The sequence below is a fragment of the Heliangelus exortis genome, chromosome 5, assembly GCF_036169615.1.
Source record: "Heliangelus exortis chromosome 5, bHelExo1.hap1, whole genome shotgun sequence".
Taxonomy (NCBI): Eukaryota; Metazoa; Chordata; class Aves; order Apodiformes; family Trochilidae; genus Heliangelus; species Heliangelus exortis.
Genome location: NC_092426.1, coordinates 6,840,756 through 6,856,712, shown reverse-complemented (window position 1 = coordinate 6,856,712; position 15,957 = coordinate 6,840,756). Strand labels below are relative to the sequence as shown.

Below are 15,957 nucleotides of genomic sequence, written 5' to 3'. Positions count from 1 at the left end.
CAAGTTCAGTCAAGCAACAGAGTAGGCGCGTTGAGTAAAGGGAGCTGCAGATCCGTTCCCTGCTGGGCTGGGCAGCCAGGGTGAGGCCAGGGCCAAACCCCTGGGGTAAGCCACGAGCCACATCTGGCCACCCGGGCCAGCTCCAGCCCACTCAGGCATCTTCTGTACAGTCTGCTGAGACGTTCTGCTCGGAGTCACCGTCCAGAACGAAACTCCAGCAAGGAGATGGCGTGTGACTGCCCTTGGAACAGGATATGCTTCAATTTCCTTACAGTCCACGTACTGGCTTTTGGTACAGTAAATGCCTGCGCTGGGTTTTTTGGAGAAGCTTTGAAAGAAGAAACACTTTCAAAGTCACCTCCAAGCTTTCCAAAGGTGAAGCTTTCACTCACATGGCTGTAAAGCCATTCCAAGTCTACCTACAGACCTAGTAAGGCACAACTGCTCTGCAGGAACAGTTTGCTCACACCTACGTTGCACAAGTGCCTGCTTCCTCCCCCTCAAGAACTACTGAGGTGCCCTGCTAACATACCCAGGAAGAAAATTCAGGTTTTTCACTCCTCCGAAACTAAGTCAGCTCTGCTGTTACTTCCTTCTTACAATAACAAGCTCCACTTTCCCCATCCCAGGGGTATTTCATCACTAACATCCCTCCCAGTTCTGCATAAGAAACAACTCTGCAAACAATGTATCAGGCAGGTTTTTTTTTTTCTTTAAAAAAAAAAAAACAAACAACCCTAAACCTGTCAGTCCACTAATGGTGATACCACATGTTACAGTACAAGTGGTTGATGAAGCAGAATGACAATACAAGGAAATACCTTGAATTGATCTTCAATGTTTGTTTTTGGAGACTGGCTTTTCTCCCAACTCTTATTTAATAGCTTGCTCTTGCCCTCCTCTTCCCAGCTGTTCTCTCTGGGATCGAATTGCAATTAGTTTCACCTCTTGGGCGTTCACCACCAGACCTAAGCAGAACTTCAAACAGAATCAAATCCCAGCTCACACAATGTGTTTTTTCTATTTCCCTTTTTATCGTATTCTTTCTCACATATCAAAAAAGATAGACAAATGCTCTGGTATTTGTCTAAAATCAGAAGTGCACAGGATCCATTTAACACTTGGTAGTTGCCTGTACTTCATATCTCTGCTATACAAGCAGATTGCTTCAAATTCTCCCCCTCAGCTCATTTAGCAAAGGAAATCTTTCTGCTGTATACTGGCTCACTGTACAGGAGGAATTTTATCCTTTAACCTACCTGGTTTACCCATTCAGATAAGTGAGGCTTTTTCCAAAAGAGCTGATGATTTTTATTTCTGTGTTAAATAACACAGCGGCAGCATCAGCACTTCAGAGCAGACCAGGTCACAGCTCCCTGTGCAGCTCCAAAGCTCCCTGAGCTTCCCATTAAGGTGCACGATGCAAGTTTTAGATACATCACATTAAAGAGTTTCTGCACATTATCTGCACACCACTGAATAATCATGCATGCTGCCTTGGGTCTCTGTGAGCCTGAAGCAGAGCACATTTACTCCTTCAAGGTCTAGCAGTTTGCTGCTGACTGAGAGCAAACACACAATCACACAATCACAGAACTGTCATGGCTGGAAAAGACCTACCATTCACACCAGCCCAGTGGAAACACAATAATTCCATTATGTACCAGAACTATGGATTTTTGGCAGAGAAAAGACAGGGAAGGGAGGATGAGTAACAGCCTATTATTAATTTTGCAAAAAGTTTTCACAAAAAGGAAATCAGTACCTACCAGGTGAGGTCCACCAGCAAGTGCTGGGCAGTCAGGCTCATCCCAGGGAGAGCAGCAGATCACAAGGCAGCTGCAAGGAGCTGGGGCAAGGGAAGGAGCACACCTCTGGGAGCTTCAGTCACCCTCATTGCTTCCCCCCCTGCCACTAACCTGATGTGCAGCCTTGCAAAAGCCACCCTGCAAATCCCCTTCTGCCTCTTATTTATAACAGAAGACTGGTGCTGTGGGTCCAGCCCAGTGCTTTTCTGAATCCAATGACTGACCAGGGGAGGAGGATGGCTTTGAACTGGACTGCCTTCTCTCCAGTCTCAGGTAAAGCCCATCATGCACACAGCCTTACACTGCACAGCCCACACAGACACCAAGCCTGGTGCAAACAAGGGCACCAGGGGCCTCCTGTGAATCTCTGCTGGGATATTGGACACGTTGGCCCAGATTCAGGTCTCCTGACACTGAACAGCTACAAGGAAGATGCCTCCATGGGCTTTCATTGTTTGAACTCTGCAGAAACAATGGACAGAAACAGGCACTTTTAGGGCAGTTTGTCCGATGTATTTTTAGATGTCCAATTCAGTGTGGATGAATCACGGTCCAAAAGTGTTTGCTCCTCTCTAGTGACTACGAAAGGAATCTGGAGAACAGTCTCCCATGTAGTTAATGATGTAGCTCAGCAGCCTTTTAAGATGTGCAAAAAGCAGTAAGCAAAGAAACACACTCCTGGGCTTACACTTCAGTGAGAAAGAGCATCTCTACCACACACACATTGCGCATGCGTTCTCTGCCTCCCTCCCTCATCAACATCTTGTAATTAGACAATATGCAACCACCTTCACCAAGGGGGCCTGGCTTGGCTGTAAGTGCTTTGTTCAGTCATTTAACTTGAAGTTTTCACTAAATATTCTGACCAGCAAAGCTCCACCATTGCTCACCATATGAGAGCCTCCAAGAAGCAGGACGTGCTGCTTGTGGGTCAGCTTTCGTTCCTCTCCCTGCATCATGTAGGTGGTTATTAACAACAAAAAGCAATCCAACATAGAAGTATCAGTAATACAAACTGAACCAAACGCTGAAGTGTTCTGAAGTGTCTTTACAACTGCACCATGGCCAGCTGTACACAGACCATTTGCCACAGACCACAAAGCATGTTCTCATGAGGTGCATACATGCATACATGAGCAGATTACTCATTCCCCTCTCCACCTTGCCCTTTCACTCCATCATTCTCCAACATCCTGTCTTTTTCCTGGCAACTGACAGGCCAAAAGATTCAGAATGCTAAGTTTGTTCCAATAGAACCCACATTTCTGCCTCCTCCCTACACTTCCATGTAAGTGATTACAAGTGCTTTGTTTTCTCCCTAATTGTCACTTCCTTTAATAGAACTAGCAGCCTGAGTTGTGAAGCTCAAATAACCAATATAATTCTTTTCTCTCCTTCACCATCCCTGGCCACAAACAGTACTTGTATCAGCATCAGCAACTCCTTAAAAAACTCTTGAGACAATCTGTGCAGCTGAATTGTGTTGGGAGCTATCAGCAGGCTGCAGGAGGGTTAGAAAGCAAACATGCCTCTCTACTAGAGACTGAAGTTAAGCCCAGAGTCAAAACTCTGCCCCATTTCCTTTCATGTGGGGAGATAACAGCCTGTTCTGTACTAGCCCTTTCCCAGGCACAACTTTATGCTCTTTTCTTGTGTGTGCAGAACACACAAGAGCTAAACAGAAGTGTTTTCCCCACTTCTGCCCCTCTCCTGTTCCTTTGGAATCTCCATAGAAGCACCTTGCTTCACCTCCTGCTGTCAGCACTGTGATTTAGGTGATCTATAGAGGATGTCTTCTTGGTATCCTCACTAAATCCAGGACTTATGTGTGATCCATGAAGGTCGCAGGAAGCTGGCCCATATTCAGAGATGTGTTTAGCCTTCTCACCTCCACTCTGAAATCCATTTGTAGACAAAATGCTCTGGACATCAGATGCTTTCTGCCCTCTCAGCATTAACTCAAGCCAAAATATCTTCACCCTTCACAATGACTACCTGCTGCTGACACCCTTCATGCTCCATGGGATGCAAGTCACTCCAGGAAGGGTAAAGCAGTCTAATCCATGTCCTGTGGGGTACCAGGAACCATATTTTTTTGACTGATAGTCCAGTAGTTGCATCTGCTACTGCAGGTATGATCCCCTGCTCCTCCAGGGGAAGATGCACGTAGGCAGTGGAGTAGGCAAGGTAAACATAATTTGTCCCTTAGAATGAATATACCACTTGTACTCCCAGACATATGTTTAGAATCCAGACAAAGTCACCCACAAGAGATGATGCAAAAGGCTCTCCCAGACCCAAGTCAGGTCTTGATCCCTTCCACAGAACACAGCTGGAAAAAATCAAATCAACCTGATCTCCTAGTGGTTACATGGCCACCTCTGTCTTACTTACAGGAGTCTTCCACCCACACTGGCCAAGGATGAAATTCAAGCAAAGCAAGTTTAGGTGAGAGGTGTATGAAATGTCACCTTCCCTTTAATCACAGCTTATGGATCCAGTCCTGAAGTGTTACTCATATGGAGCTGCACACTCCACAGGTATAATCCCACCCCCTAATCCCACCACTTGTTCTAACAGGCACGTTGCTAGGAGTGGGTCCATACCACCACCCCCTAGAACTGGGTCTACTTCAACAGGCTCCTCCAACTACATCCTCTCCCACATCTAAAAGTCACAGCATTTCAAAATAAACAGCAGGAAAGCCAGGGCAAGCATGGAGGCACACATGGCTCATTCTTTCAAGATGAGAAACAACACAGCACATCACAACCTGATAGGTGCTCTCCCACACTGCCAGATCATCTTGGGGAAACTCTTCAGTTGTGGTAAGGCAAGAGATAAACATCTCTCTGCACATGCACAGAATAAGCACCTCAGCTGGTAGACTTTTAAAGCCAGTATTTATTGTGCCCCAGGGAAGAAAAGAAATTGGGTAAATGGGCTGAAAGGCATAGCTGTGCTAGGAAGCATTTGGATTGCCTCTTGCATCTCTCCGTACAAACCCAGCCATTGAGAGTCCACATCTAAAACAGAGCCACAGTTGCTAAGAAAACAGCGCAGCAAACAGATGTCAGGAGATGATTCATGGAGTAAGGGCATATCCCTGTACTACAGATAAACCAAAATGAATAAGGCTCTTTATACCTGATCTTCCAAGCTGTGCTTCTTCATGCTCTCTTTGGGAATTTTTCTTTAATTCATTCCTACAGTCAGATGGCGAGGAAACGGAGCAGAGCTGAACTCACTGTTTATGGAATTAATTACTAGTAAAGGGGGTTTACAATGCATATAATGAACTCAGTAAAATGGTTAAACTGGCCCATTTTTCCCCCTGAAACAAGGCATTTTTCTCATGAAACAGGAAGCAACTTTCCCCAAAGACCTATCAGAAGAAATAACATAAAACTCATAGATAAAAACTGCAAAGGAGTTTGTAATAGTAGTGAGGTTTTTTTTTTCTTTTGTTACTTTCCCTTACATCACAAAACTTAAAATTAATGACTAGGGAGATAAAGCATTTTCAACCTATTAGATCATTAGCCAGTAATGCATGCCACTTCTTGAATTACTTCATTGTGTCTATGCTTAAAATCTTTGCCTGACAAATAAATAAAAAATAGCTAGTGCACCGAGACCAGCCGAGTGCTACTGACACCAACAAAGCTCTTGATTATTTTAATGAACTTTTGATCAGTTTCTGCTGAAGAAAAAAAGAAGTTTCTTTGCCCCTCTTAAACCATCATGCTCAATTCTTAATAAGGTATAGTATCAGGGGCACTTAAAATACAGTTTCCTGTATTAAATACTGTTTAAATAAATATTAAATACTGTTTAAATAAAGGGACTTTGATATGTTTTTAAAGATACCTAGAGTAAAAAGGCAATTATCATTTACTACCCTTCGTTATGAAGAAGGGAAGAACATAATTTATACACTTGTGAATTTGTATTTGCAGAGCATCCTGCACCAGGGAAGCTCAAAAATCGCCGCTGTACCCATCAGTACAGGTTAATAGGTTTATGGCTGTCACCACTGATTTTTCACCACCCTGCGTGTCCCTGCCCATCCCTCTCTGCTTCAACTTGTCCCCACCACCCTTGCTGGCAGACGCCAGGGCCACTGCTCCCCTGCCACTGCACGCTCACTCCACACAACCCCATTCCCCTCCTGCTATGACGTCCCTTCTTCTGCCTTGGAAATCAATTATTTAGGCTGCCCTGATTTCAGCATGAGGTGGCTGTGCATGTGCCTGTGGGGTGGTGGATACTCGTGTTGTGGACAGCGTTCACAGCCACCACCACCGAGCTCCTCGGAGCTATAAAACCACCCCAGAAGTGGCTGAAGCCCGTGACTCATCTAACCAGGCGCCAGAGGCCACGTGTGTCCCTCCTGCAGGTATTGCATTTCAAACAGAGGTATAAACAGACATGCCCGCCGAGCTGCAGTTGTGTTGGCTTGGCCAAGAGTTGCAATAACCAGCCAAGAGCCAGCACGTGGCACTTACATCTTTGTCTGTCTGTCCTGTGACAGGAGAATGCGCCAAAAGCTGAGAGGGAGGATAACGTGGGAATGAATGATGGAAAGAGGGGACATTGGGCATTCCCTGAAAGAGGAATGAGGGGACATTCCCTGAAAGAGGGAAGCATAGATAGGAAGAACACAGTCACTGGTCATAAGGAGGTTTTCAGAAACCCTCAAACAAATCTGCTCAAAGTTTTTTCTCTGCACACTTTGAATAAGCCTAGGAGCTTATTATAGAGCACCTGCTCCACCTCCCAGTTCCTCCAGCAGATCTCAGGGAAAAAATGAAGGCAGAAAAATGACCCCATTTTGAGGGGAAGCAGGGAGAGGACTGAGGTGAAAGGAGGACAGGGAGCTTCCTCTGAAATCCACAGACACACAGCACCTGACACAACTTACAGATGCCCCACGTGTCGCATCCCATGGGCCACAGTAACACAGATCCGCAGTAACTGCTCCGAGAGGAAGCAGGAGGCTTCCAGGAGTCCTTGAAAGATGGGAGGGGAGGAAGGCAGGAGGGAGGATGGCACGCAAGGCGGGGAAGAGAAAGGTGCCGAAGTGCAGTGGGAAGAACAGCAAGCACAAACCTAGGCAGGCAACCTAGGGCAGCAGAGCGACCTGGCATTGGTGAGACAGCGACTGAAGCAATGCCTGTACCTGCCTGTACTTCGCAGGGAAGCAGCTACTCCTTTTCTTACTCTTGAGAACTTTGCCTGGATGAAGTATCCGCCGCCACTTTCCAAATACACAACCCAAGAGATAACGCCTTCAAAAGTGATAACCATGCCAGGCGCAGGGGAGCAAGGAAGCGCCGTCTACCTGCACGACCCCTCTCCAGGGCTCACTCCCCTCCGCCTCAGAAGACGCCGACTCCGGCTTTCAGTCGGGAAAACTCTGCCGGCGGAGCTGCCGGGCGGACACCGCCGCGGGAGGGGCGGACATCGCTCCGGGAGGGCGGGCAGGGCCCGTCGGAGGCGGGAGCTCACACAAGACCCGGCTCCCGCCGCCGGCCCTGCCCCGCCGCGCTCCCCCCGCTCTCCCGAGCCAACTCCCGCCGCTGCCCCGCACTTGTTTTTCCTCTTTTCCGCGGCGAAAGGGCTGGGAGAGAGGGGGAGAAAGCCGCTCCGGCAGCGGGGTCTCCCCGCGCTCCCTGTTCAGCGGCGTCCCGCGGGGAGGAGGGGGCGAGGGGGGGGACGCGGGCGGTGCCGAAGGTGAAGCCGGCACCGAGGGAACAAAGGCGGACGGGAACAAAGAGCGGCAGGTACCGCCGCGGCGGTGGGGAGCGGGGCCGGGTCGGGCAGAGCCGCCGCTCCCCGCACAAAGGCTGAGCCGGGCCGCGCCGCAACTTCCCGCGGGCGGCTCCGGCGGGGCAGACTCACCGCGGACGCAGTCCCGGCATCGGCGGCGGCGGGCGCGGGTGGCGGCGGCGAGGGCGGGCGGAGGAGGAGAAGGAGGAGGAGGAGGGACCGACCGCTCCCCGCCCCGGCCGCTGCCAGCGAGCGAGCGAGCGAGAGCGATCCCCGCCAGCGGGCGGGAAGGCGGCGCGGACGCGGCCCCCGCAGCCCAGCCCGGCCCGGCCCGGCCCGACCCGGCCGGCGCTCCGCCTCCGCTCGCCGCGGCGGGAGGGCCCAGCGTGCCGGGGCTGGGGGGGCTCCCTGGGGCGGTCTCCGATCTCCGCAGACGCGTCTGGTGTCAGCCCGGGGCAGGGAGCTGCGGGCAGGGAGCTGCAGTCGCTTTGCACCCAGAGGAAGCCACGGAGATGATCGGGGGGCTGGAGGACCCCTCCTGTGGGGACAGGCTGAGAGAGTTGGTGTTGTCCAGCCTGGAGAAGAGAAAGCTCCGGGGAGACCTTATAAAACCTTCCAGTACTTGAATGGGATAGAGGAAAGCTGGAGAGGGACTTTTTGTAGCGACAGGATGAGAGGAAACTGTTTCAAACTGGAAGAGGCGAGATTTAGATTAGGCATTTGGAAGGAAATGTTTCCTGAGAGGGTGGTGAGGCACAGGCACAGGTTCCCCCAGAGAAGCTGTGGCTGCCCCATCCCTGGAAGTGTTCAAGGCCAGGTTGGATGGGGCTTGGAGCAACCTGGTCTGGTGGGAGGTGTCCCTGCCCACGGCAGGGGCTTGGAACTAGACAATCTTTAAGGTGCCTTCCAACCCAAACCACCTGAGTCCATAACTCCCACACCTGCCACCCAAGGATGCCAGTTCCCTGCCAGAACACCCCAGGGAGCCCCACACCTGTGTGTCTGTCATGGGATGCCCCAGCGAGAGCAAGGGGACAGTCACCAGCTCTCCACACACTCCTGTCCTCACCAGGCTTGGTTTTTGTGCTTCAGGTTTCCCAGTGTTTTCCCTCCCAGCACTGAGACAGAGCTGCTCATCCCACCCGTGGAAGCAGCCAGGCAAGGCAAGACACATTCTGTGTCTGTGCTTTGGTAAAGGGGTGTGCTGGAAGCAAGCCAGAAAACCCATGTGTCAATAAGAACTGTTTCCTTGTCCGGGAAGATTTGGGATCAGAAGTGATAGATCAAAGACATAAAATGCTTTTGTGTTGCTACAAGTTGGCAGCATCCCCAAATTGAATTTAGAAAATCAGGAATAAAAAGGGCAAAAATTGGAGGCCTCTCCAGTTCTTACAGACTTCATAGCCCTCTCCCAGCTCAGCTCCCTTTGCTGTACACACAGATCCCAGGAAGCAGTTGCCTTCCACTCTTACAAGTGCAGGCTCCTTCCCCATCTCCTGGGATATGATCACCTGGCCTTACCCAGACAGATGTCTGGAAGGGTAAATGGGGGTCAGTTTTTTGAAAATGGAGCAAACTGGGGGGTTTTAGTACTTCAGAGGAGCTTCTGTTTGAAGGGGGGAGAGGAAGGGTTTTCTTAGACTTTTTTCTATTTGATACTGGGTAGCTTTGGCCTTCTACTTCATAAAGGGAGAAGATATAAATATTGAGATGGAGATTTGCTTTACACACCCAGAAGTCAGCCATATACAAAGTAACTTTTTTGATCTTCCTAGTTCTGATGTAACTTTCCAAAAGCCACTTCCTGTCAGTGCCGATACATTGAGCTGCTCCTCAATCTGTGCTGATAAAATATCAACAAACTTTAAAAAGTGGAAGCAATTGAGGTCCTGTATTTGAAGGCTAGAAAGCCAAATGTACCTACCTAGTCTAGCTTCTCTGTATACCCACAGATGTGTCTAAAGAAGTTCTGCCATATTTGGAGCCCTGATTTTTTTATAAGGATTTTTTTCTTTTCCAGGTGAAAGTAAACCCCTGTACCTTTTTGTTTCAGCCAGAGTCCAAGAACACTGACTTTCAGAAGCATCAATCAAAGCTGGTTACAACTTGACTGCCCTGCCTTGGCAAACACCTGCTCTGATTCATGCTCTGTACTTGAAACATATCAACATGAGTACTTCTTGTACAGTTCTTTACTAGTTTTTTTGAGAATTAATAATAGTATAGTGTCTTTGACCCTCCACAGACACAGGTGAAGGCAAAGGGATGCATTCGGGCTGTGCTGTAGTTTCCTAACTTCTGACTGATTTACTACTTTTGACTGCCACACATCAATCTTGTGTTTAAGGAAGGAGAGAAGGAGGTCATAGAATCACAGAATAGCTTCTGTTAGAATAAAGCTTAAAGATCATCTAGTTACAACCCCTCTACATGGACAGGGACACCTCCCACCAGACCAGGTGGCTCAGGGTCCAATATTGCTCAAGATACAATATCAAAACCAATCTCTGTTATTTGGTTTATTTCAAATCCCCTCTTGATCACTTCAAGACTCCTCCATATGCCATCAAGTTCAGCAGCAAAGGTCTCATGGAGTCTTGACCTTTTGTACCTTGGAGAACTTCACCCCACATAATTGCTCAGCTTTCTTGCTGTTGGCTGTGAATCCTGCAGCTCCTCAGCCCAGTGTGTACAGCACTGCAGGCACCTGCCAGGCTTTACCAAACACAAGCACAGATCCCAGCCCAAGGTGCTTGTTTTCACTTAAATTATGCATTTCATAACTAGCTCATAAAGCACCTTGAAGACATGACACTAAGTATTATTAATGCTAAATTACATTATTGGACAGGCATAATGTAAGCAATTAAACAGTAACACCATAAAAAATGGGGCAGGACACAATGGTAAAATTGAGTCATATACACCACTTTGTAACCAAACCTTACATCTCAACACCCTGAAGTGAAGCAATTATCTTTCTCTTTATGCACAGCTCTTCTAGTTAGGAACTCCTGAATCCCTGTGCTCAGGGATTTACTTGCCTTGCTTTGGCAAGTAAATGGATGCTGTCAGAAAGGCTACCAAGTGGCTACTACCAGTCAGCCTTTGGAGAAGTGAGTAATGGCTGAAAGCAGAGAGCAGGGCTCTCACCCACTGCCTGTCTCCAAAATGAGCTGCATGAGCAGATGCACAGGGCACTGGGGAAAAGAGCTGCAGAACAGCACTGCAGGCTGCAGCTGACAATAGTGAAGGTAGCTGCAGCAGAGGTGAGGTGAGCTAACAAATCTCATGTGCCTTCTGAACCCCTCTATGGTCAGCTCAGCAGTGTGTCTTGTCCCAGCCTTCCCACACCACTCTGAACAGCAAACTCACAGAGCTGGGAGCTGCAGGATGTCTCTTGTACAAGCCATTAAAGTATTTCACATTTGTGGGTCCCACCTGGGTGAATGTCATCGGCTTCATGGTAGGGCATCACTTCTATGATGCAGAACTTGCACAGCTAGATTCCAGCATTAGAGGGAGATCAAATTCCCAAAGTCTGCTGGATAAAGTGTTAACTTTGAAGGATAATGATGGCTGTGTAAACTAAGTTTGTTTGGGTACTCCAAGTCGTGTTTGCTCTGAAGTATGCAGAATAAACCTTTGGCCTGGTGACCTTTCTCTTTCCCCTGTGTGCAACCCTCTGTGCAGTGCTGGCACAGTGTGTGCACTGGAGTTGGGAGCCAGGTCAAAATTATGTAGAAGAATACTTTGCTTGCAGCTGGATTGCTCCCAGGATTTGATTTGGGTATGGACACACAAGGAGGTATGTCACCACAGCTGAGTGAGCAGAAGGATCCAGCATTGACATGGAACACACAGCACAAGCTGGAGTTTGGAATAGAATGATACAGCAGGAAAAGAAGGGACAAGCACTGCTCCAGAAACCTCAGCCTCCATGCTCAGCTACTCTCTGCTCGCCCCATCCCTCACAGGAGACTGAAGGATTGGGAAAGGGGAATGTGGAGTGAGAGCAGAAACTCACCTTTGGGCTTTCCTACCTTCCTACTGGCACACCAACAACAAGGAAATAAGGCTACAGTTTTGCAGGCATCATATTTGCTGGCAGCACTTCAATAGAGCAGTTGGGTTACCCTCCCTCCATTGCAGTTGTGTTGTCAACCAGACCAGGATACTCTTAAAATGCAGCACTTTCCCCATTCCAGTCATTTTCACCCTGGCTCAGTTCCCAGGCACGATTCACCTCATTTCCACTCAGGTGCAATTGGAGAAAGTATGGGGAAGTGTAGCCAGAAGCAGAGCAGGGGGTTGCTTAAATCCACAACACCCCTTCAAAAAATGCCTTTGGCCCAATGCCCTGGGGAGAGCTTCTCTCCTGTAATCACAGGCAACTTGACTGTCAGAACTAGGAAGATCAAAAAAGAGGAAAGAAAGGTTGAATCCATGTAGGCACGTGCAGCATTTGCACACTGTTCTCTGCAAAACATAAAAGGAAATCTGACTGTAATCATGTTAGAAATGCTCCCTTTTCCCCTCCTGTTTAATCTAAGCATTATGTATGACAGTGTCCCCAGTGTGTAAGACAGCAATCCAGTAAATCACTTAGGCATGGACACTTCCTTTAACACCTGACTGTTCCTGCTGAAGTCAGTGGAAACACTTAAATATTTGAAGCTGCAGATGCTTAAAAGGCTTTGTTAGGTCACGAGCTAATTTAAGGACAGAGAGGCACAGCTCAAAAAGAGAAAAATAGGTTAATAACTAGCAAATATACTGGAATAGGTTCATAATTAGTAAATCTAAACTCCTCAAAGTAAATATCCTCACCTTTTATTCAGTTCCCTTTTAACTGATTTTGCCTGTGCACTATGGTTCCTGGCTAAAGGAAGGACAAACTAGAGACTTCTGCAATTACGACCTGATGTCTGAACCTTACAGCAGCAGCCAGGAGCCTGCACTCTGCACTTACATCTTCCTACACAGCATTGCAGGAGGGAGGTTGTTTCACGTCCACCAATGGTGGACATGCAGTTTAGTGTGAACTCCCAAATATTTTCATAGGAGGAGCACTGGGCTCCACTCATACAGAGGGACAGGCCAGGTTAGTCTCCTGAGGACAGGCACCTGCATTCTGAACTGGGCAGGGCTTATTTTGCTCTGTTTATAATGCAAGCAGTATGCATTAATAAATGTCTTCAGTTTACATTTTCACACCTCCCAAAGTGCCCCAGCTTCTTAGTTACAGGTGAGGTGTGTTTTGTTACCCAGAGAGACATAACCTCAGGTTCCACCCTGAAAATTAATAGTTGAAACTGGGCACTGTCTTCAATACCAGCTCAGTGAAGTCTCCTGGATCACAGGTTTTTATTGAAGTACTTCTGACCTGTCCAAGTCCTGCTTCAGGTACTTAAGTGCCTTTTTGGGACCCAGTTGAAGCATTGCATTCCTGATGGGCTTAGTATGCTTAGCAGGCTGTGGTTTAGGAGTCTATTAGACTCCTGATAAGATCCAGTCAAGGTCTTGCAGAACTTTAGCAGACCGTAAGACCTTGACCCGGTCTTATCAGTAAACTCAGGCAAGGTTTTGCACTTAGAATCTCGTTATCTTAAACCCAAAAGCTTGTCCACTTGTTTTCATTTATGGTAGTCAGTCTAATAAAAAACATTCCCTCTTCAATCCTTAGAAGCCACTGCTGCAGCATTTGTACTGCTGTGTAAGAGCACTGTAGTGAGCCTGCAATTGAGACCACACTGGTCTTGCCAGCTTTACCCTCATGATTTAAGGTTGGCTGGTGGCTCCCAAGCACATTGCATCCCACCAGCAGTTTGACATCTCAGTTGCAGCTTTATTTTTCAGGAACTCGGTGAGAGAAACCTGCCAAGAAACACTGTATTCATCCAACCACAGCAGAAGCTGGAGAAAACTGTGTAGTGGTGGTCAAATGCTAGGTCTGAATTCAGAAACCTCCAGGACACACAATGAAATAACAATGACTGGGCAAGCAGCTTCTTCACAAAATTGTTCCAACAGCCCATCTGCAACCTCCAGGTGCTTGTACATCAGCAGTAGGCACCCAAGGGTTTATATTTTTTTTTGTGTTTGGTGGCCTCCTCTCAGCCCTGAAGCCCTTTCTCTGAGGTTTAGGCAAAGACCTATGGTAGTTTCACTTTGAGCAGTGACTGTTTCAACCTCTTGATGGCCTTGCCACCTCCAGGACAAAGCCTTTTCTGCAGGTTTTGATAATTCTTGGACACACGTGGGCTGAAGACTGTAGAAATGTCAGTGCTTGTCTCTTGCTCATCCTGAACCAATCACTCTTCTTAGAATCATAGAATCATAGAATTGGCTGGGTTGGAAGGGACCTCAGAGATCATCAAGTCCAACCCTTGATCCACTACTGCTGCAGTTACCAGACCATGGCACTGAGTGCCACATCCAGTCTCTTTTTAAATATCTCCAGGGTTGGAGAATCCACCACTTCCCGGGGCAGCCCATTCCAATGTCTGATCACCCTCTCCATAAAGAAATTCTTTCTAGTGTCCAACCTAAGCTGTCTTGCACAGCTTTAGGGAAGAGCACCCAGGGGCAGCTCTCAGATGGCAGCAGCTGGATTTGCCTCTGCTTCCACTGCCAACAACTACATGTCTTGGGTGGCTGCAGCCCATTTTCAACCCTGGTTCAAAGGAGAACAAAAAAAGCTCTTGAGAGAAGGAAGTGGGGCTAAGGCTTCTTTGGAAGCAGGATTTAGTAATCCCAGTCACCACCTTTAAAAATCAGTGCCCTTGGGCCCCAGCCAGCCCTCAGCTCTGTCAACATCTTTAGTGCCAACTTTACTAACAGTCACACAAATGTAAATCTAGTGTGAGAAGAGGATTAAGCCCATTCTGGTTTTATGGCCTATGAAATGTCTACTGCCCTGCTAATACTGTGCAGTGGTACATAACACAGAAGAGGGGAATTCAGGTTGCTATTGCATCTTGAAAATTTTAAAGGAAAAAAAATGGAATTCCAGAAACTTTACCAGACAGTTATGTGTATATACATGCAAGATTTCCTCTAAGTCAGAAGCTAAAAGCTTGTACCTTGCCAGATGCTGGTTGAAGTACATTATTTTTTTTCTGCAAAATAAGATTAGCAACAGCAATTTTCCATGCATTCAAGTTCAGGATTTTGTCTGCAAGGGGATTAAGCTCAGGCAAACATGAGCCTGCCTGGATACTGCCCTACTCTGTGTACTGCTCTGACTTGCAATGAGACCTGTGCAAGGGGATGTTTAGGAATCCCTCTCAAATGATTATTTCTTCACTGATGAGTTGGCTGAGATTTACAAGGACTGAGAGAATCAGATTTATGGTTTCTAACAATTTCAGCTGGATGTTGGCTCCTGACTCCCTTAAGCTGACATTTTCATACAAAAGGCTAGAAAGGGTTCTTTTTTACTCTAACATTTATGACTGGATTTCAGCTCTTGGGCTGGGAAGGTATTTTGCTTCCAGTTTTCTGTAGTCTTACAGCATGGCTCAGATCTCTTAGCAGGATCACAGTGTAAATACCACTAAATAATTGTTATTATTATTAACAGTGTAACTGCACCGAGCTGTCAGAAGAAAAACACCCAAGCTGAATACATATTTCAAATAAATATGAAGAATTATGTGCATTTATGAAGGAGCCTGAAAAGCAGATTATATATTAAATGTACTTCCAGGGAAGAGATACAACTTTTATTAAATTTTCACTACCTTTATTATTTTCCAATTTATCCTGATCTCTGTCTTGAAAGTCTCATCCAGTCCTTACCTGTATAATGTTGCCGTTGTCTTCAGTGTAAGATTTTCTGGCTGACTGTGACTTTGGTCACAGGGAAAAGGCAGGGACTGTACCCAGACATGGCCCTGCCCCTCCAAGGCACAACTGATAGCATTTGCCAACATGGAAATCCATCTGTCTGCCAGACTCTCACATACAATTTATATCTCTGCTTCATCTTTCAGTCCTTGTGGTGAAAATCTCTTGCAGATCAGGAAGTGTCCCATGGAAAAGAGACTGCAGTGACCTCTTGTTTTGGTATTGAGTGCTTTTTGTTTTGGCATTCCAGATATATTTAGTAAACTGTCAATGTTACAATTTATATATATATAAGGGGTCAGCTCCCACGATTTGAGAAACGTTTGCTGTCCTGCATTGTCCAGAGTCCTTAAATTTCTCTTTCATTTACACATTGGTCTATTTTAAAAACAGCATTGGGAGACATATCCTCTCCCTTAAACCTACCACGAGGATCCATGGGCTGCCAAACACTTTGTGCAGCAGCAGGGCAGGCCTTTAACCAAGCCCCCCTCTCTTGAGCAAACAGTTTGGTATATATTTGTAA

The 15,957-nt window shown here is 47.2% G+C and overlaps 1 protein-coding gene across 5 annotated transcripts in view; it reads right to left on the bottom strand.

The window, feature by feature from the left end:
• LOC139796858 (nesprin-2-like) overlaps positions 1-7,839 on the bottom strand; it is a 178,812-nt gene extending 170,973 nt beyond the window's left edge. For all 5 annotated transcript variants that reach the window (XM_071745335.1, XM_071745336.1, XM_071745337.1 and 2 more), the window contains exon 1: positions 7,713-7,839. The gene's annotated coding sequence lies outside the window, so the exon portion shown is untranslated. The remainder of the gene's footprint in view (positions 1-7,712) is intronic.
• Between the last annotated feature and the right edge of the window lie 8,118 nt (positions 7,840-15,957).